Consider the following 21,738-nt stretch of genomic DNA (forward strand, 5'->3'; position numbering starts at 1 on the left):
AGAAATCCACCTGCCTCTGCCTCCCAAGTGCTGGGATTAAAGGCATGCGCCACCACCGCCCGGCTAGAGAAACTCTTTATAAAGACTCTGAAATTAATAAATGACAGACACCAGTGGGCCAGGAGGAAAGCTGGGACTGCCCAGCTCTCAGCTTCATGCTGAGGACTACTAAATCCAGCTACTGGGCTAACTTAGGGTCATACCAGGGTGCCAGAAGGTCTGAAGATGACCTATGACTATTATACTAAAGCACACAACCCTGGGTGGAGACTTATGATGCTGAGACCTGAGTTGATGCAGAACTGCTTGTGGCAGATAGAGAGTGGGAGCAAGCCCTCTCTGTGCTGATAGCCTACAAAGCCGGGCTCGTGTCCTGCAAGCCCTGGTCTTCAGGGGTGGGGTGTTTGAGCTCTGTTGTCCAGGGGCCTCCTTTAGAAGTATATATTCTTGTGACACACTATGTCTGCTTCTGCTTCTGGCTAGGTGACTGTCAGAGTACTTATTCTAGGATACAGGAAATCAAGTTTGGCCTTTCTTCTTTACTTTGGTACCTATTCAAGGGCATAAATTTTTCCTCAAATAGTTCTTCTTATTACATCTCCAAGGGCTGGCATACAGCATATGTTGTCATATAGTCTAGGAATTTTCCAATTCTATTATAATTTATTGCTAAAATTCTGCTATTAGAATTTTTTATTTTCCCCGGACAGTGGTGGCACTCACCCAACAGTTAGGAGGCAGAGGCAGGCAGATTTCTGAGTTCGAGACCAGCCTGGTCTACAGAGTGAGTTCCAGGACAGCCAGGACTATACAAAGAAACCCTGTCTCAAAAAAACAAAACAAAACAAAACAAAACAAAAAAAAACAAAATAAAAGAGAATTTTTTTATTTTTAAAATGTGCAAAGTCCCTGTGTTTGGAAATTTGATCTTGGCTCTAATTTAATTATGGTCAATAAATATGAATTCTACAATACTTGTGTTGTGGAGTTTTTTGGAGCTGGATTTATGAGGCAGGGCCAAATCATATTCTGTCATACTTCTCGAATGCTTGAGAATATGTATATTCTCAAATATTGCATACAAATCCAACCAAGTTGGTTTTAGCTTCAATACTTTTGAAACATTTTTATTTCCTAGCTATGATGATAATCAAGAGAAATATTTTGAAGTCAGTGCTATGTTGATATTTCCTATCCCCCAATTCTATAACTTTTTGTTTTTTATATTTTGAGAACATGACAGGTTATAGACATGTTTAAAATCCCTAGATCACCTTGGCACTGATCACGTCACAGAGGAGTGACAATCTTGATGTCTAATATGCATCTGTGACTTTAAGTCCACTTTTCTGAAAAAGCATTCTTTTACGTAGAAGTTTCTGAGATCTTTGTACACTGTGGGAAGTGCCTTACCTAGAACGTAAATCCTTCCTAAATACCTCAGAGGGTGAATTTTAAAACAAAGAATTGACTTCAGCAAGGGTGGAGATAAAGCAACCAAAGGAAAACAGTGAGTTAATGATATATGCAGCAGACACAGGAGCCGCCTGTTCTCACCGTGAAGCAAAAGCCCTTCCTGATGTGTGTGTGCATCCCACCCAGGGAGCCCCTGCCAGCAGGAAGCAGAGCTCTGAGCCCCTGACCACCTTACTTTCCCATTGCTAGGCCAATGTGTGATGTCATTTCATCTACAGCCACTCTTCCCTCAGCAGAAGCATTTGCAGAACCCATAGTAAGCCAGAAGGGGCCATACAATGTAAGTGGTATAAGCATTCCATCGATTTCCAAGGTTCAGTCAGGTAGTTATGAACCCAGAGATGAAACGTGTCAATAAAGATTGCCAGCTGTGGTTTTATGAAATCTCTATGAGTTTTTAAAAAACCGTATTGTGTATTTACATTTTCGAATTTAAGTGGCATGATGTTGCATATAATCCCCCAGGCTTACTATTATATTTAATTATAAAATTAAATATTATTTTGGCTTATGGTAGCATATCTCTTCTGTCTGTTCGGATTTCATTATGTAAACACTAGAGTTTATTTGTGTGCTCGTCTGTTGATAACCAAGATTTTTTTTTTTTTTCAGAATCTCTGTGAACAGCACTGTGGCAAACTTGCCAGTGTGGGAAAAGCATGCCTACACAGATACTCAAAAGGTGAAATTGGGGGTAAAAAGACACATGCACATTTAAATATACCAGTCAAGTGAGTATTATTGTTTGCCTCTCAAATACAGCAGAGGAGACTTGGCTTTCCACCTACAGCACGACTGTGCAATGGCGGATCCTTTTTGGAGTGGAGGTTAGAGGAGAACTTCGTGCCATTAGGAAGACTGAGAGATGACCGATTACCTCGTGCTTTTTCTTTGGCTCCCAGCATCTGTGAGATGGGGCAGGCCCCTCAACCATGGACTTCTGTCTTAGACAGGGTTTCTATTCCTGCACAAACATCATGACCAAGAAGCAAATTGGGGAGGAAAGGGTTTATTCAGCTTACTTCCACACTGCTATGATCACCAAAGGAAGTCGGGACTGGAACTCAAGCAGGTCAGGAAGCAGGAGCTGACACAGAGGCCATGGAGGGATGCTCTTTACTGGCTTGCTTCTCCTGGCTTGCTCAGCCTGCTCTCTTATAGAGCCCAAGACCTCCAGCCCAGGGATGGCACCACCCACAAGGGGCCCTACCCCCTTGATCACTAATTGAGAAAATGCCCCACAGCTGAGTCTCATGGAGGCACTTCCCCAACTGAAGCTCCCTTTTGTGATAACTCCAGCCTGTGTCAAGTTGACACACAAAACCAGCCAGTACAACTTCCTTGCCCAATAATATTTTGTCCGAATACAAACCACAAGCCAATGGCACAAAATGACCTTGAACTGAAATCTCTGATCATTGAGCCAAACTAAACCTTTTTATGTTTTAAGAGTATTGTACAGTACTTTTTTTTACTTTATTATAGTAATGGAAAACGGCTTCCCAAGTTTAAAATAAAGCAAAGATTCTATGAAATAGTAGTCTGCTCTGTCTTGTAAAATAATTATTTACAGAATAGATGTAAAGCAATATTTTGTTGTATAGATGGCTGCTTACTCCCTGATTGGCAACCACAAACATGGATCTATATATACTGAAATGCATAGAATTTATAAAGATTAAAACATCACCGATACACTTACAATCTAAAAGTTCTATTGGATTTACAAAGGAAAATTGTATACAATTTTAAAGAACAAATGAGTTTAGAAATTAATTAATGGTAGACCATTGAGAAACTTCTGGGCAGTGGTGGCACACACCTTTAATCCCAGCATTTGGAAGGCAGAGGCAGGTGGACTTTTTCTGAGTTTGAGACCAGCCTGGTCTACAGAGTGAGTTCCAGGACAGCCAGGGCTACTCAGAGAAACACTGCCTCGGAAAACCAAAAGAAAAAAAAGAGAGAGAAACTTCTAAAAGTAAATTTAAAGATTTGATATCACATACAGTACATGTACCATGTAATTAGTTTAGATAGAAATAGCCAAAAGAGATCAACCACAAAGAATCCATCTATTTGAAAAGAGGTTAGCATATAGTATGAATGGGCACTGCCTTAGTTGGTTTTTTCCTAGAGATATCTGGGCAAAGGAACCTCTGTTGAGAAAGTTCCTCCACCAGATGGCCTATAGAGCATTGATTGACTGATGACTCGTGGGGGGGGGGGTCCCAGCTCACTGGGTACCACCACTGTGAGGATGGTTTGGGGTGGGCTTGCGAGTTAGAAAGCAGACTGGGAAAGTCATAGGTAAGCAGATAAGTATTGATCCTTCATGGCTTCTGCTTCAGTTCCTGCCTTGAGTTCCTGCCCTGACTTCCTTCATAATGTACTGTGATGGTGCTTTGTTACAGCAACAGAAAGCAACATGAGACAATGTGAAAGAAGCCAGGGTGGGTTCTTTCACTAAAAAATGTTTAGGAAATATTAGTACAGAGAATGAAGGCTCCAGAGGAAGTTTATATCACTAAAGGCTGTTTTCTCAGAAGGCCTTAAAAACTGGATGAGCTAAGAATCAGACACACACATGAAACAGATGTGAAAGATAGGAGATGACATTTCTAGCAAGAACTGGCTCAACTGCAGATGGGATGCTTTCAGATTAATTTGTGAAGAGGAACACACATAAACCATCCATCCACAGTCATCATTAAAATGATCAGACCTTTAGCCTGGTTGTCCAAAGAAGCAAAACAATACTTTTTGGATGATGATAATGATACGAGAGCCTTGGACCCTCTCTGGGGTCTCCAATCACTGTGCCAAAGATTAAGGCTGCAGTGCTGAGGCTGACAGAAGAAGTCAGGGGGAGATGAAAAGCAATGACGCATGTGCGCCCTGCAGATATTATCGCTTCATCTGTGGCTCATCTCTTCTTAACAATGTCTTGTGAATAGCCAAGTTGATGACTCACGCTGGGCAATCTGAACACTTTAAATCTGCAGCTATCTTGACAGCATGGATTTAGATGGACACATAGATAATGGGGCCCAAAAAACGTCAATTGACTTTCTATCAAAATTTAGGATAAGTAACTAAGAAATTAGTGTCAACAAATGATGTTGGGGTAGCAACCTCATGAAACAAAGCAAATTCATAATTCTTGTAACACATGGAGAAATCAATGGGTATTTGTAGGTTTTAAGATAAAACCTAAATATGCGAAATTCTAGAAAAAGACACAAAAACCTTTGGGATCTCATATTGTGAGGGAAAAGTCCTTAACAAAACAGAAAAACACAAACCACAAGGGAAATATGATAAATTAGGTTTCATCAAAATTAAATTTTCCTCTTGATGACTTTGAACTCACAAGGAACTGTATGAATTGTGCTGCTATCATTATTTTACACATGACAAAGCCATAGCACAAAACAATTTCGATCACAAAGCCAGGAAGCACTGAGTGAGAGAACCGACTGAGACTGTCTACCAATTGCTTGTCTTTTCCTGAGCACAGAAGTTTGTCTGCCTGTTCTGACCTAAGTACAAACATAAATAACTTGTGCTAGCTATGCCACGGTTCTGTCAAAAATAATTGAAAACGGGATGCCAAGTATAATGTATGTAGGACCCTTATCTCTTGTGTATGTAGACAGACATTTGTGCAGCTATTTAATCCCATAGGCATTTGGCAGGACAGTGGTGAAGCCACTCTCAAATGGATTTTTCCTAACTATTGTCCAAATCGATCTGATCAGAAACAGCAGCAATTGCCAACCAACTGTGACTTCCAAAAACTACAAATCCCAACACTCACAAGGGCTTGGTATTGGAGACTTTTCTGCAGAGCTTTTGAGACCCTACTTTGATGGACTTGACATCAGCTATTCAGACAAGAACACTTACCGCATGATCTCAGATGTTGATACACATAATTGCCTGTGTCCCAAGTACCTGCATTTTCACACATCATCTCTGCCTGCATGATGGGGGTTAGGCAGGGATGAAGGGGAGTGTTGCCTGATTCCCAGAGCCACATAAGATCAAACTCTACCAATCACCATAAATTGGGCTGGAAACCATTCCAAAAACTAACTGCAGGCTCATATCAAACTATGCACAGAAAACTGAACTGATGGAGTTTAAAGCCAGTGTGGGAACTCTGGGGGAGTTGAGAGCCAGGGTACAACACCACAGCAGAAGCCATCCATCACTGACAAGAAAATTGTGTTTCTTCCTCCCTTGCTTGCACAAATTAATTTCTTTAGGAGAAATGCTCAGTGCACAACTATAATCAAGTAGTTGGTATCTGCTAGAAACACCCCCCCAAAACAACTCACCTATTATTCAGTAAAATATATATAAACAACTATAACCTCATTCTTTGGAGGGTCTTGGGAGCTTAAGACAGGATACCACTATGCCATTCAAGCTGGCCTTGAAAGTTTGTCCTTGTGCTTCAGCCTGTGGTGTACTGGGATTAAATGCCAGGGACACAGTGGTCTCTGAGAACACACCTTGTCATCACGGGCTTACATTCTATGATCAAAATGGAAAATCCCCTGGGTGCTGTGAGAGATGGGGCAGCTGTCAAGAGGTCTTGTTGATCTTCCAGAGAACCGGAGTGCATTTCTCAGCACCCATGCCAGGTGGCTCACAAGGGACTGTAACTGCAGCTCCAGGGAATCTGCAGCCTCTGTCCTCTGAAGACACCTGCAGTCATGTGACCATAAACCCATGCAGACAAACCTGCCTGTGCATAATTAAAATTAATAACAATAAATCTTTTAAAAAGTAAAATTTCATGGGTAGCCTCCTAATAGATTCTCAAAATTAGTTCTCGTGTGAAGGTAACATTGGTTAAACTAAACATCTCAATTCAGTGTTTGGTATAGAATCAAGCCCTAGTGCAGGAAACAAACCTTGTAAGCCAGATTAACCTGCTTTCTTGGCTCTGTTGAAATCTGACATCTGCCCTTGGATCCACTGGGTAGAGTTGCGGAGCAGGATGACTTCAGTTCATACTGTCACTCTCATGGCTCTGTTTAGATGGAGAATCCATTGCTTCCTAAGCAGATGCTTCAGTGCACAACCAATAGTTCTAATGTCCACCCTCCATCTTCTGCAATTTGCTCTGACCTTTCAGGCTCCATTAATAGCCTCACTATACACACCTTTTCAACTTCCTGGAAATAAGTAGGCAAAAGTCAATACTATTTGAAAGAAGGAATTCTCAGATTAATCAATGAGTCAATTTGTGTAGGTGTGCCACTATGGCTCCCATGCTATTTATTTATTTATTTATTTATTTATTTATTTATTTAATTTATGTGCCAACCATAGTGCCCAAAGTAGAATCCATGCTATTTTGTAATTTGCTTGTTTTTTTTTTTCTGATTCATGTTTCAATGTCTTATCATAAAACTTAGTTACATATGGAAATACTTTAACTACAATTAAACACTAAAATCAGAAATGTTTCTAAAGATTATGCCCACACTTTTACAAAGCGCTCTGCATGCCAAGAACAGTCCTGAACACTTTACCTATAGTAATTCATTATATCCCTATAAGAACTCCACAAACTGGGTACAGTTGCTAGAGCAACTTTACAGAGCAGGAGGCTGAGACACAGAGACATTTAAAAACCTTCCAGGAAGAACTGTCATACAATCGTGAGCCTGCCAACCAAGGAGTTGTCCTCTTTTGTCAAAACAAAAATTCAAAGCTCTGAGTAATATTGTTTAGGTTTTAAGCATTTCATTTAGCTCACATTTCTTGGCATCCTCCAGGAAATAAAATGAAACCATACAAGAGCAGGGTCACAGGCTGGCTTCATGGGTGTACAGCCTTGGGAATTTTAATGTTCTATTGCTGTTTGAGTGATATCTTTAGAACAAGGACCTTGACTTTTATTTCTCACAAGACATTGAAAACCATGTGTTCTTCTTAGAAAGGATATAAAACTTCCAGGAAAGCTCTTATCAAATATGTGAGTGACTTTTCATTAATCATAAGTGATAATGACTTTGTTTTCCCTCAGAGGATGAGAAAACACACTCTTCTGTTTATTAATCATTCTGGAAGCCAGAATCATAATCTTGGATAAGGTAATCTGAATGTGGCTCCATTCTGAACAGAAGATGGATTAGTTTCCCAAGAAACTAGTAATGTGTAAATTAGTAGTAGACATCCACTTCTTATTAGGCTGCCCTTATGGGAAGGGGGGGTCCATGAAAAAGGGTGGAGTCACACAAATGTTCAGCAAGTAGCCTGAAACACATCATTGACAGACAGAGGGACTTAAAGTAGAGAGCAAGGCTTGGTGGGATGCAACTGATAGAACCCGAAGATGTCACAGTAAAAGTGTTCTACAGCTGGTGACTCGCAGGGATGGAGAACAGGGAAGCTTGGGAACACAGGTATCTCAAGTCAAACAACACGAGGATGAGATGGTAGCTTGGGAATTGATGGAGTGTAAACATCCACTATGACTTATTGGGGCCAAGGTCACCTGCTATGACCAAAGGGGATGAAACCAGGCTCAGGGTGGAGAGGTCACAACCATTCTGAGACTGTGACAATTTTATTCAGAGCAATATGACTTTTTATGGCTTTATCATAAACAGAATGTAATGGCAATAGCCAGGATCAATACAGTTGTAGTTGCCAGGATACAATGAAGTTTGCAAGCTATTCAGGAAACACAAGGTTAATGTCTAACTAAGACCAAGCATCCATGCTTTCTTGACTACTAAGGGAAAAAATATAGAGAAACACAAAATGACCTGAGGGAGTGCATCAGTCTCACAGGAACTGGAAGGCACATTGTGCCCCAGGAGCCACAGACTCCAATCTGAAAAACCCATGACACATAACTCTCAAGGCAGCTAGGGTAGGCCAACTCCATAGTTTCTTGCAATAGAATAGTAACTCTACTGTAACCACTGTTGAGTTCATCTGACCTGAGCCATCTGATGATAGCCCATGAGGCAGGTTGGTTTTTTTGTTTGTATGGTTCCCATGCTTAGCTCAGTTCAGCGAAGTACAAACACTGACCCTTTGTAGTACAGAGCTCCATTCACCAGCCATGAGTGACAGAGACCCGGAACATCAGTGGAGCTCAAGGAATGGCACAGGAATGGCACAAGGAATGTGTACAGGCTGATGGAGGGTGCAGTGATCAAGGCACACCTGCTGAGCTGGTGGCTGTCCTACTTTGTGTCTCTCATGGAACAAGACACATGTACCAGTGACTGTGGAATGCTTCACTTGACAAGACAAGACATGTGAAAATGCAAAACACTTCAAAGAACTATTAAAAATATCACTAAGGGACCTAGGAGGGAAAGAGGAGGGGGAGGGAAAGGCAAGGCAGGATCAGGTAAGGAAAGAGACAGGAGAGAAGTCCAGAGGTCAGGAAAATGAATAGAAATATGTAGCAGTGGGGAGTGGGGAATGGGGGTGGGTGAATCACTAGAAATTCCCAAATACCAGGGAAGGGAGAGGTTCTCAGGACCCAACAGAGGGGAGATAGAACCTGTAGAGATTACCTCCAGTAGATAGGCAAGACCCTGAGTTGAGGGATGGGGCCACTCACTCATTTCAAAAATTTTAACACAGAATTCTTCCTGTCTAAAGGAAACACAGGGACAAAAAATGGAGCAAAGTCTGAAGGAAAGGCCCCACTTTGGAATCCATCCCATCTGTAGACACCAAACCCAGACATTATTGCTGATGCCAAGAAGTACTTGCTGGCAGGAACCTGACAGGATTCTGACAGGAACCTGGTTGGTATAGCTGTCCTCTGAGAGGCTCTGCCAGCACCTGACTAAAACAAATGCAGATACTCAGAGCAGACCATCAGATTGAGCCTGGGAGCCCCAATGCAAGAGCTAGGGGAAGGACTGAAGGACATGAAGGGGTTTGCAACCCCATAAGAAGAACAACAATATCAATCAACCAGACCCTCCAGAGCTCCCAGGGAAGAAACCACCACCAAAGAGCATACATGGATGGGTCCATGACTCCAGCTACATATATAGCAGAGGATTGCCTCATCTGGCATCATTGGGAGGGGAGGCTCTTTGTCCTGTGGAGGATTGGTGCCCCAGTGTAGAGGGATAATAGAGGTAGGAGAGGGTGGGTCAGGGAGCACTCTCTTAAAAGCGGGGGGAGATGGGATGGGGGGCTGTGAAAGGGAGACTGGGAAGGAGGGCAACATTTGAAATGTAAATAAATAAAATAACCATTAAAAAATACCACTGCCTTCCCATTTCCCTGGGTGGCTGTGAATGGATCCAGGTAAGAGATTCAGCCCTACCACCACGTGTTAGTCATGGCTTGCTATTGGTGGTACTATTGGTGTCAGTACATGGCAACCCCACGTGCAGACAGATAAGCTTATTTCAATCTTAGCTTCAAGGCTTTGCAGCAGCTTTTAAAGCATGGTCCCTTTAAACCCTTCTGTGTATACCCCACTGTGCTGTCCTGGGGTGGGGACCTACACTGAGTATGGTTGCTTTCTGGTCTGAATCTATGCTAGACTATCAGTAAATAGGACTAGAGGAAGACCCCAAGATTAGCAGAAAAGAGACTTTCTCTTTGTTTGTGCCCGCGGCACCCTTGGTTAACAGACTTGGTGGACATTAGGAACATTCTTCACAACAGCTTTGAAAATGGCGTTCTTCTCAAGCATTCATGAGTTTATTCTCTCTCTCTCTCTCTCTCTCTCTCTCTCTCTCTCTCTCTCTCTCTCTCTCTCTCAGGACAAGCTCTAACAAAATCCTAAGAATATGCAGCATTCTTGGAGGAAAGCTTTCTCACTGTGATGCAGGATAATTAAAAGCAGCTTCATATACTTTGGCATTAGGAAACTAATAACAAAACCCACTTTGTTTACCCAAGAAAAATCTCACATTCCTGTTACCTTGTGGACCAAAGAAAACATTGAAATTTTAATAATTTTGTAAAATTGGAAATTTCACTAGACTTAGTGTCCAGTGAGAGGATTAAGGCAAGGAGACTTAAGTACACTTTTTGTTTATATTGAAGAAAAGGTTTTATAGCATTGAGCAATGTCGAAAGACAAAGAAGTTAGCACAAGATCAATGGGATGAACTCTAAAGACTGTAGGAAAAATGAAGTGAAAACAACACCAAGAAAGGAAATATACAAAGGATAATATTAACAAATGCAAAATTCTGTTTTTAAAAACACTGCAATAAAGCAAGTATCTGATGAAACTGGTTAATAAGAAAACAAATGAGAGAATAAGAAGGGATAAGAGAAAATACAAAGAATAGAAAATGATCTTATTCTGGGTGTGGTGATACATGCAATCCCAGGACTGGCAGTGAGGTCCAGGTTGGTCATAGTAAGACAATAGGTAGTAGTGTGCAGTGTATGTACTAAGCAAATAGTGAGACACTAGTAATTCCTCTCCCACAAAAAAATCATCAAAGCAATGAAAGCAAACAAACAAGGCAAAAAAGAATAACAAGAAACAAAGGATGTTAGTGATGAAAAGAACATAATAATACCATGCACAACTTTATTCTTGTTCTAAAACTACAATTCTTGCTTCACTGTTGGTAATTTCCTTCTTGTTCAATCTACTCCATGCATTTGATTTATGTTTTCAAGTACCTACTCTTTCCAGACACATTTATACTCCAGAGTTTTAGTAATAAACACGTTAGAAACATCTCTCTTCTTGTGAAATGTTCTTTCAGGGGCAGTGGAACAATGAAGAACACAGGGTAGTCGGTGTCAGAGTAGGTGGTGGGCAGTGTCAGTGTAGGTGGTGGGTGGTGTCAGTGTAAGTGGTGGGTGGTAGATGTTGTTTCCAACTTCATGCTAAAAATGTCTTTCAAGTTGGAGCTCTGCATATTGAGATATAACAGCTGAAATGGAGCTCCTTATAGAGGTAGCTGGGTTGTGCTGTTATGAGGGATCCTTGTATCTGCGATGCACAACATGGCAGCAACTGAGCACAGGAGACCAGAGCATGGGACTGTTGAGACAAAATCTGAGTTATCAAGTTTGATAAACTTTAGCTAGTTTTAACTTAAATATGAGTGTGTATGTCATGTGTGTGTGTGTGTGTGTGTGTGTGTGAAACTTGAAACATTTGCTGCACTTACAGAGAATTTACTAAACTACTCATAAATAAAAAGATAAAGGCTTAAGTTATATAATTTAAAAACGTTCTCACACACAAAAAAATAAGACTTAAAGGTCTGAAGTTTTAGTTTCCATTACAATCTTATTCAAATTGTTCTAGAAGTGTAGATAAAGAAGAAATGCTTCTCAAATTCCTTTGATAACTAAGTTAAGCAAGAATTACATAGATTTTATAGACCAATTTTACTCATGCACAAAACAAGCAACACTAGCAGTTACTGCATGTGACAGTGACCAGAGTGGTTTGGTCCCTGAAACATTAACAGAAATTGACTAAATGTTGCTGTTCAGAGCTCTCCTGAACAATGTGTGTGTTGGTTGGTTCTTGTCAACTTGACACAAACCTAGACATATCTAGGAAGAGAGAATATTGATTGAGAAAGTTCTTCCATAAAATTGGCCTGTAGGCAAGTCTGTGAGGTATTTCTTATTTAGTGATTAATATGGGAGAGCCCAACCCACTGTGGGTGGTGCCACATCTGGGCAGGATGGTGCCACATCTGGGCAGGAAGTCCTGGATGCTGTAAGAAAGCAGGCTGAACAAGCCTTGAGGAGCAAGCTAGTAAGTGATGTCCCTCCAGGGCTTCGGTTTCAGTTCTTGCCTCTGGGTCCCTGCCTTGAGTTCCTGTCCTGACTTTTCTTGGTGATGGACAGTTGCCTGGAAATGTAAGATGATGCAAGCTCCCTCCCAAGTTGCTTTGAGTCCTGGAGTCTCATCACATCAACAGAAAACCTGAGTCAGTGAACACAAGTAAATCAGAGGCTTCATGGGTCCGAGACAGTGACCCAAGCAATGCTATCTGTAGTATGTACATGACTGGAAAACAGAAAGTACGAAAGATATGGGTGTCCCATTGAGAAAGTGACACTTGAGCATCTGAGAGAGCTCTGAGGATGGTGGAGAAGCAGCATCTTGGAAAAAGGAGTTGTCACATTTAGTAAGTATCAATCTAACCAGAGTAGTGGGGAAGCCAAGGATAAGGTCGGGGGAATAGGGATCCTACCAAGCCGGGAAGGCCAGGGCACAGGGTGAATGTGTCGGTTAGACACTCACCTAAGGTGTACATTTCAAAAGGGATGTCCTGCTCTTTGGTCTGTGAACAAGTTTGATGCTCTGTTGAGAAGGAGACGAGGAAAATCAGCCAGAGAGGGGGCAATGATATGGAGTTGAGATGCAGTGGATCCCAAGTGTGACCCTGGGCAGATGTGAAGCTGTTTAAAGACACAGTCATGCCTCTTGACATCACTATCAGACTATTGAAATAATGGACCCCCCATGAAATGAAAAATTTCCCTGGAATCTCATGCTTGGAGAAGAAAAAGGCTCCAACCAGAGGGGTCCTTATCTCCCCGAAAGAGATTTTACACAGTACCAACAACTTCTTAGAGCATCTTACAGGAAGACTGAAGCTCAGGCAGCAGAGGGTCAGTGATGGGAGGGACCACTCCCTGACAGGGACTGCTTAAATGAACATGTCCCTGTCTCCTATTTAAAATTTAATCTTATTTCAAGATCCCAAAGACAGACCTGAGGACTTCCCTGGATCTCCTTGCCCCTTTTCCAAACATGGCCACATAGGATCAATCTCCCATTTCTGTTTTTGTTGTGTCTTTTAATAGGCTTATTGAGAAATGACTAGCCAACCAGGCTTAGAGCATAGGGTGCACCCCACCCCCAAATTCTATACCACAAGTACAACTTGGATATGGATTGATCCTGTGAGACGTGGGCAGTATCCATGATTATTACCTTAGCAATGGTAGAGTGATGGACTCCACATGGCTATGGGTGACCTGTCTATAGGAATGTGAGGAGGTCAGGAACTTGGCTGAATGTGCAGGGTTTGAAGTGTTTCTCATGCATCTCGGGCCGGATGTTCAAAGGACAGCAGATCTGGTGGAGAGGGCAGAGGTCTGGCCTGGGGTTAACATTCGTGAGGGGTAGGTTGATAGATGACATCGAAAACTAAAACAAAAATATACTTCGCTCAAAATCTGGCCCAAACTGAACCAAAATAGAAAAGCATGGATCAGTCCCACCAATGAATGTGGACTTAAAAGCCCTAAAGAAGAGTGAACAGAAGGTAACTAACTACATTTTAAGATTTTCTGGCTATTTTGGTGTGTGGTTTTTATTTTTATTTGCAGGAGATTTTACAATAAAGTTTATAAAATTTCAAAAAAAAAAAAACCTGACATCTTGATTATCAGGTCAAAATCTGAGAAAGAAAGAAAGAAAGAAAGGAAGGAAGGAAGAAAGGAAGGAAGGAAGAAATAGAGAAATCATTACACCAGTGATAGATAAAGTCTAGAAATAAAAGGGTTGTTCACAATTGGAAAAGCTATTTATATATAATTCCCACACTATTACAACTAAGAAAAACTTCAGTGGACATAAAAAAGAGGCATAAAAGGCATTCAAAGAAACTAGAAATGTGCTCATTATAAAGTCTAAAATTCTAAAAATAAAAATTTGAAAACAGGCACACAGTAGGGCATCTTTCCTGAACCATCATTCATAGAACAAAACAAAACAACCACAAAAATGGGATGTTTGTGCCCAGTCATCAATTGCGCAAACCATACCTTAGAGCCTCTGGGGTTGAGGAGAGTGTAAGAAAAGCATAGCTCACAGCTGAGTGAGGAGGCTGAAGAAAGCCGAGCAGCGGACTACTGCTGACTAAGCAATTACATACACGCAAGTCCTCCTGGATTAAAATTAAGATAATTACAAGCTAAAAGACAAGCGTTACGAGGGGACTGGGGAGATGACCATCATGCTTGACAGCTTGCACTTGATCCTGGGAGCCACATAATGGAAGACAAGACTTGGTTGGTTCCCCTCTCCCATAGCCTTCATGTGAGTTCCATGCATATGGGTGCAAGAATGCATAAACATACACACAATAAATAAGTAATATATATATTTGTTAATATAAATATATATATATTTGTAAATATTCATATTTTACAAAGGTAAAATATGATACACACACACACACACACACACACACACACACACACACTCTACAGAGGGTATTAAGTAACCTGTAGAGAACAGAGTCTAAAGTATTTGCCCCAAACCAACTAGATTTTATACATATGATGGGTTACATGCAAATACTGTAGGTAATTATAAAATAAAATATATTTGAGAAATGTCACTAGAAACCAAATGCAAAGTAAAATAATGATAGTTTTCTTTGTGTTGAGTTGGTGGCCCATGCAGGTGTACAGAAAACTTCTCAGGCTACTTTGCAGAACAGCAATTTCCATCAGGTAAAGGCTAAGTGCAGAAGACTTAGCTAAAACTCTTTAAGTTTTAGGAAACATGTCGCTTGAGGCAGGGGAATGGCATGTTTAAGGCCTATCCTCAAGGCAAGTTGGTGAGACCCAATTTCAAATTTAAGCTGTAGAAAGAGGCACGAAGTTCCATGGCCTGGAGTTGAACTCCTACTTCAGGTATCCAAAGTCCACTGGTATTGTGAAAAAGTCAGTGGGTGGTTATGTTAGTTCCTGGGTATCCTGGTTCTTAGGAGTTCTGGCTTGCATGAGCAGATTTATTGAAGAAAGAAATGAACCCCTGTAGCTTCCCCCACCCTCAGTTTCAATTGGTAGAATTCACTGGTGAACTCCACTGGGCCTGATAGTTTCTGTTTTGGCAGATTACTATTGATTCAGGTTCTTCAATAAGTGAAGCCCTATTCAGACTGTCTATGTTTCCTTGTGTGACATTTAGAGCACTGTCTTTTTTAACTAACTACCAATACGTGTGTATAGAGTTGTCCTGTGCAAGCCTTTATTCCCTTTGATGCCTGCACAATCCTAGACAATATCCATTCACTACCAACATTAGTAACTTGGGTCCTTTCTCTATTATCTTAATTAGCCTAAGAGAATTATTAATCAGATCTTTTCAAAGAAATATTTGAAATAGTAAGTTCTTATTTTTGATTTTCCTATTAGGACCCTTCTTTTCTTGACTGCTCTGTGATTTTTCTTGTGACTTGAATGCAATTCGAGTATGCTATAAATGTCCCTGAAATCTCCATTTTTGCTGCATTCTGCACATCTGAATGCTAGTTCAAAATATTTTATGGGTTGCTTTTGTTGTTGTTGTAATTTATAAAATTATTCCTGAGATTTCTCTTTTGACTCAAGTTCTGTTTGAAGTGTGTTTGGGGCACTCAGGCCTTTTACGGGTCTTCTGCCCTCCTCCTGTTCCTGCTGTCTTCTGCCTCCTCTGTAAGGCCTGCAAACCACTGCCATCCCGCTAACTGTTGATGTGGCTGGCCTTCTACCTCCCTGCCCTACTTCCAGGGATTTCTTTGTTACTCTCATTTCCTGTTATCTTTTTCCACTCATTCTGCCTCCTGTGGTCTTCAGTGGCATTTGGACTTCGTGCCCTCTCTTCCCTCAGCACACCAACTGCACCTCTTTCTTTTATCTTTTCCTAGTGGTTAATCTGGGGTTTGTGGTAAGCATTTTTAAATTTTGACATTGTTATTAATTCTCTAACAAGTTCACACATGGGAACAATGTACTTTGTGCTGACTCATAGAATTGGGACCATCCTTCCAGGGGCCACCCTTAAAGAAAACTGACTCTTCCTTCCCCAGAAGTCATCAACGGTCCACAGCTCTTCAGAGGTCTGCGCTCATGAGCCTCTCTTCCCCCAAGTTGGAATGATGGCTGTCTTGATCCTGTGTTGGCAACAAGAGCTGCCATGTGCTCATGAGTAGGGCAGACCTGTCATGTTCAGAAGGTGGTTTTGGCACTATCCTGACCATCTGCCTTAAAGTCTCTCCACCTACTCTTCTGGCGTGGCGCCCGAGCCTTGAGAGGTGGTATTGTATGGATGCCCCATTTGTGGCCAAGAACTTCAAAGACACTTGATTCTCTGTACTGTGGCTAGTTGCGAGCTTCTGCGTTAGCTGCCAGCACGGAATCAAGGAGCGTCTCTGATGAGACCTGAGTGCTGCACTAGCCTGTGGATGCAGAGAAACAGACCTAACGGGCAGCTTGATACAATGTCCACTTAGCGAACGAGCAGTAACAGCTTTACCCCTGATGCCTGTTAGTTTCCAAACCTCTGGTTCTTGGCCAGTTTTACAGTATCAGGCATGAATTCCCTCCTGTGGAACTGGCCCTAAATCCAATTAGAAAGTGCTTGGTGACCCCACAACATTTATTCCTGGCTGCCCGTGCACACATCTTATGGTGGCCATCTTGGTGCTTTCAGAGTTCAGAGCTGGGTAAGACTGCTGATGATTTTTCTCTGCCAGAGCCTGCATAGCACCTTCCAGTGTTAGGAAAGCCAACCAGTAGGGAGGAAGCTTTCTGATCAGTACTGCTGTTGTTTCTTTCAGTTTGATGACCAAAATGTGTATGCGGTGTCTTTAGCAAGAAGGACTTACCATCAAGTTCTAGTAGGGTAATCAAGAACAGTAGCAGTAACCTGTATTGCATTATCATTTCATGATGTGAAATTACTTAATTACTAGTTGTTTCCTGGAAGAGCAGGCTCCTGTTCAGAAAGTCCTCACCAGTGTATATTCCACTCTTTCTTCTACCAGTTTCAGAGTTTAAGATTTAATGTTGAGATCTTTTAGACATTTGAAATTGATTTGTATGCAGAGTGAGAGAGAAGGATCAAGTTTCATTCCACATGTAGATAGCCCGTCTTTTTTTCAGCACTATTTACAGATGCCTTTTCTCCAATATATATTCTTGGCATCGGTCTCAAAATTAAGGTGTCTGTGACCACGTGAACTTAGATCTGGGTCCTAAAGTCTACTCACCTATCAGTGTGTCTGTTTTTTGGGCTGGTATGAGGTTCCCTTACCACTGTGATCTTGTAGTATAGATTGAAACGGGAAGAGATGGTTCTCTGGAACTTATTAACCAGCCTCACTCAATTAAGGGGCTCCAGGTTCAGTGAAAGACTTTACATCAAAACTAAGCAGAGAGAGACCAGGAAGGCACCCGAGATTGAACTTGGCCTTCATGTGCATGCACACATGTACATATATACATATATATATATATATATATATATATATATATATATATATATATATATATATATATATATATACCTACCACACACAGCAGCACACACATGCAAGCATGGAGTCAATTAAGCTTGTATTTCATCTTTACTTAATTTTTTTCTCCAGTGTTCTTGCTTTCTTTACATTGGTCCAAATTTCTGGCTTATATTGTTTGTTTTCTCTATATATATATTTTAAAACATTTTCCAGATAACTTTATCAGCAACAAATGTTTTAATTTTTTATCCTTCTGGAAACTCTGTTTTTCCTTCAAAGGACAACGCCAAAAGGCAAATAATTCTAGGTTGCGTCTGCTGTTATTTTTTGAAACCCTTTGAATCTGTTGCTATAATCTTTTCTTGTGTGTATGGCTGCAATAGAGAAGTTATCTTAAATTTTACTCCTGTTCTCCAGTGAGTAATATTTCAACTCATCTAACTTTTTGAGGGGTTTTCAGTGTCTTCTATAGTTTGAAATAATATGCCTGAGTATCACATTCTGGTATATATTTTGTTTGGTGTTTTCTAAGCTTTGGGTCTGTGGTCCAACATGACATGAGTTTGAGGGAAGGCCTCAACAACTAGTGCTTCCACTATTTCCCCTAATGCCCCTCCTTCTACTGTTCACATTGTGTTTTAACCTTTTATGGATATCCAGAGTCTTGGATACTCTGGGAAATTTTTTCTGCTTTCATTTTAGTTATGGGAGTTTAAACTGAAATATACCCAAGAGCAGAGTTTTGCTTCAGACATGTCTATTAATAATCTTACTAAAAGACATACTTAATTTTTGTTAAAATAACTCCAGTCCAGCTTTTTGGTGGATGTTTTTAGAACGTCTGTCTCTGCTCACATGGCCCATCTGCTCTGAATGCTGACTCTCCTTATCTTTTAGAGCTCTTAATATGTTCAGTATGGTTGTTTTAAACTTCTAGTGTCATAATTCTTATTTTCTGCCATATCTGAGTTTGGGTCCAGTGTTTACACTGACTCTTTCAAAATTTATGGCCTTTCAGTATGTTTTCTTGATACAACAGAAAGATTCTCTTGTGATTGACTCTCTGACTTTTAGTGAGCCTCAGACTGTGAATTTCACACATCCTTTTTTCTTCCCTCAGGTAAGCTTGAAAACTTCTAATGTGGTCTGGAATCAGACATTTCCCATCCCCACACCATCTGGGTTATGAAAGAACCCCAGCAGGTTAAGCTCTGGTTACCATTTTCTCCTGAAGAAAATCTGAATACAAAAGAATGCTCTGGTATATATCAGCAAGCCCCCAACCCCAGTGACCGAGAGAAGCACAACCTGTGAGATCACAATGCCCCAAAACAACAAACAAGTGCCATGCCTCATCTTTATGATCAATTTCCAATGTTTGGGAAACACCTATACCTTCAGCATATTTCTGAGATTTAAATTAGCAGCTTCTAGATTATTCTTCAGTGCAAAAATATCTATCAGAGCCTGACTTATTTTCTTCATTAGGCTACAAGGAGAATGGTTATAGATTAAAGACATTAATCGATGTTCATTTATAAACTGTGCTTACTTCTTAAATAAACCTCACAGTAAAACAATTGAGAAGATTTGATCTAATGAAATATGAATGACTTCCAAATGATAATGATGTTTTGTTTACATCTGCTTGTATATGTACATGTACATGTGTATGTTTGATTCATGGATTGTGCTCAGGGCCCTAGACACATTAAGCATGCACTCTACCAGTTAGCTGACACCCTGACCCCAACCTTGTATCTATATGTTTAAAAAACATAATTTTCTATGGTATTATTAAAATACTTCTAGGTTTGGGATATATTAATTTCAATTGATATTAAAAGATTTGAAGATGAAGAGTGAATGAAGATTAAAAGGACTCAGACATGGATGCTGATTATATGTCTCCATCAATCCACTGCTTTACAACAGTTAAAACATTGCACATGAAAACAGTAAATAATTAAGAAAGTCATTTCAAGTAGGGAGGCCAAAGGCACATGTGGGAAACTTGAACGCTATGTTCACAACACATAGTAGGACTACTTCTGCATACATGCCCTAACTATGTGCAAGAATATTCAAGTGGTGTCAGTGTCAGTAACAAAGTATTAGAAATATAATTAAGTTTCCATCAATAGAAAATTAATATAAAATCACATTTTATATAATGCAATATTGTCAGTTATTATTTAAAAAACAGTACACAGATAATATAAAGAACTAAAAATGAAACAGAAGTCCCCAGAGCAAGATTGATAAAGCATTAGCACATGCTTCATAGTATAAATAACACACATGAGAGTTATGCACTAGAGTAACATACTGCTCAACGAGGCTGCATGCACAGGTTCCCTGAGACTACCACACAATGGTGGTACAATGTGGGTTTGTGCTGATACCAGTGTAAGTAAACCCACTGCATAGTCAGTCATGTAAAAGCTTAGCACATAAAATTATATTCAACACATGATGCTCAATAATGAGAATAAACTGCTATGGGACTGGCATAGTTACTAGATTATTCAATCATGGGTGGCCATTACTCTTAAGGGAGGCACAGTCCACTGACAAGGCTCTGATCTCTAAGTGACAGAGTCTGTGAAAGGATTTGAAAAACTACCAACAAGTGATCCAGAAGAGCCAACATCAAGGATGGAGAACCTACAAATGGTCCGACAAAGATGAGAGGCTAAAGTATACTACTTCTGGTACTGTGATGATCACAAGCCAAAACAATAAGTAAAGGTTAAATCTCCCATTACCATGGGTTGGCGTAGCAATTCAAGAGTATAGCTATCACACTGTTCATATCAGAATGAGTGGCAAGCCCACAAGCACTGATGAAAGGCAACTGAAAGACACAGATTCTAGATAGATGCGTTACGGAAGAACACTGTAGCTGGAGCGAATCTGTCATGTGGATGACGTTCTCTTTCCTAGAAACAGATGTCTGGCTTCCCTCCACAAAGAAGCCAGGGCAGTGCCAGGTTTCAAGGCTCCAATGGACAAGGCAATGCACTTGCTTGAGGGCAGTATGGCAGGCTACACACCTAAACCCTTCTGGGATCTGGAACAGTGAGACTCCCAGGCCCTTCAAATGGATCAATAAGCACGCACTGCCAGTGGTTCACATTAGCTGTGAGAAGTCAGGGAGCTCTCCGCTGCTGGCTAAAGAGTTTCCCTGCTGCTGGCAAGATGTGGAAGCATTGTCTGGTGCTCGCTCAGTGCACCTCTGAAGTTTTGTTGATGATAATGCTTTGGCACTTCCTCTTCCTCCTCTTTCTCCTCTTCCTCCTCCTCCTCCGCTTCTCCTCCTCCTTCTACCTAGCTCACTTCTTCTCTTTTTAAAAATGTGTTGTTCTCTCATATCCTGACTGCTGCTTCCCTTCCCTCCATTCTTCCCAATTCCACCAGCACACACAACTCCCCTCTCTGCAAGATCCACCCCTCTATTTCCCTTCAGAAAAGAGCAGACCTCTCAGGGATATCAACTGAACACGACGTTATCACAGTAACAGAGCAGTGTTTCTTCTGCTCAATATAACCTCTTTGATCCTGCCAATGCTTCAAGGAGTTATGGCAGATGTTAAGGTCTGTCACCTAAACAGGGCCTTTGCTGTAGCGGAGGCAGACTCTAGAGGGACTGAACATCCGTAGTGGCATTGAAAGCCTTGCTGGACTTTGGGTGACATCACTACGGAACGTGCAAGTGTCTTCTGGAGAAGACACTGAGGTCTGTCCATGACTTCAAAAGATTTAAAGAAGGGAATGATGCAAAACCCAGTCAGGCTGCGGTGAAGGCAAGAGGCTTTCCTGGGTGCGCTGAACACTCCTGCAGTGGGGACATTCCTGATTTTCCTCATGGTGCAGTATCTGCTTACACACACGTCTCTGATGAAAAGGAAGCAGTTAAAGCAATTCAGCATGAATGTATTTCTGAAAATAGTGTCACCTTAAAGTAGTCTTCGGGGCTGGAGAGATGGTTCAGCAGTTAAGAGCACCGACTGCTCTTCTGAAGGTC

This window comes from Mastomys coucha, unplaced genomic scaffold (genome assembly GCF_008632895.1).
Source record: "Mastomys coucha isolate ucsf_1 unplaced genomic scaffold, UCSF_Mcou_1 pScaffold20, whole genome shotgun sequence".
NCBI lineage: Eukaryota > Metazoa > Chordata > Mammalia > Rodentia > Muridae > Mastomys > Mastomys coucha.